The sequence below is a fragment of the Sinocyclocheilus anshuiensis genome, unplaced genomic scaffold (assembly GCF_001515605.1).
Source record: "Sinocyclocheilus anshuiensis isolate Anshui unplaced genomic scaffold, SAMN03320099.WGS_v1.1 scaffold702, whole genome shotgun sequence".
NCBI classification, from domain to species: Eukaryota; Metazoa; Chordata; class Actinopteri; order Cypriniformes; family Cyprinidae; genus Sinocyclocheilus; species Sinocyclocheilus anshuiensis.
The window spans coordinates 2334495-2335292 of NW_015548184.1; positions in this window are offsets into that span (position 1 = coordinate 2334495).

Consider the following 798-nt stretch of genomic DNA (forward strand, 5'->3'; position numbering starts at 1 on the left):
GCTTGATTCTTAATACTGTGTTGTTACCTGAATGATCCACAGCTGTGTTTTTTTTGTTTAGTGATAGTTGTTCATAATTCCCTTGTTTGTCCTGAACAGTTAAACTGCCTGCTGTTCTTCAGAAAAATCCTTCAGGTCCCACAAATTCTGTGGTTTTTCAGCATTTTTGTGTATTTGAAGAAGTATATTGCAGAATATTACAGAAGGTTCAAACGCTCACTGATGCTCCAGAAGGAAAAATTATGCATTAAGAGCCAGGGGGTGAAAACCTTTTGAATTTGAAGATGAGGGTAAATTACGGCTCTCAATTCTGGAGCATCAGTGAGCGTTTGAACCTTCTGTAATAGTTGCGTGTGTTACAGCTGCACGCCTCCGCCAATCCAACCAAAGATTGTTGTGAAATTATTCATGAGTAGATATTCGACCAGTAAGACGCGCGTATGCAAATCTATTACGTATAAAGACCTTTCAGATGTTCGTTTCTAGAATAACTGCAATTCTTAACGTTTCACTTGGTCGTTCGTGCGTGGATTGGGAATAGTGAATCACGAGCGCAGCTGGATGACCGCTCAAACCCATTCTGTTCAAAAGTTTTCACCCCTTTCACTTAATGCATCGTTTTTCCTTCATGAGCATCAGTGAGCGTTTTAAACTTCTGTAAAGGTTGCATATGAGTCCCTCATTTGTCCTCAGTGTGAAAAGATGGATCTCAAAATCATACAGTAATTGTTGGAAAGGGTTCAAACACAAAAATGCTGGAAAACCAAAGAATTTGTGGGACCTGAAGGATTTTTCTGA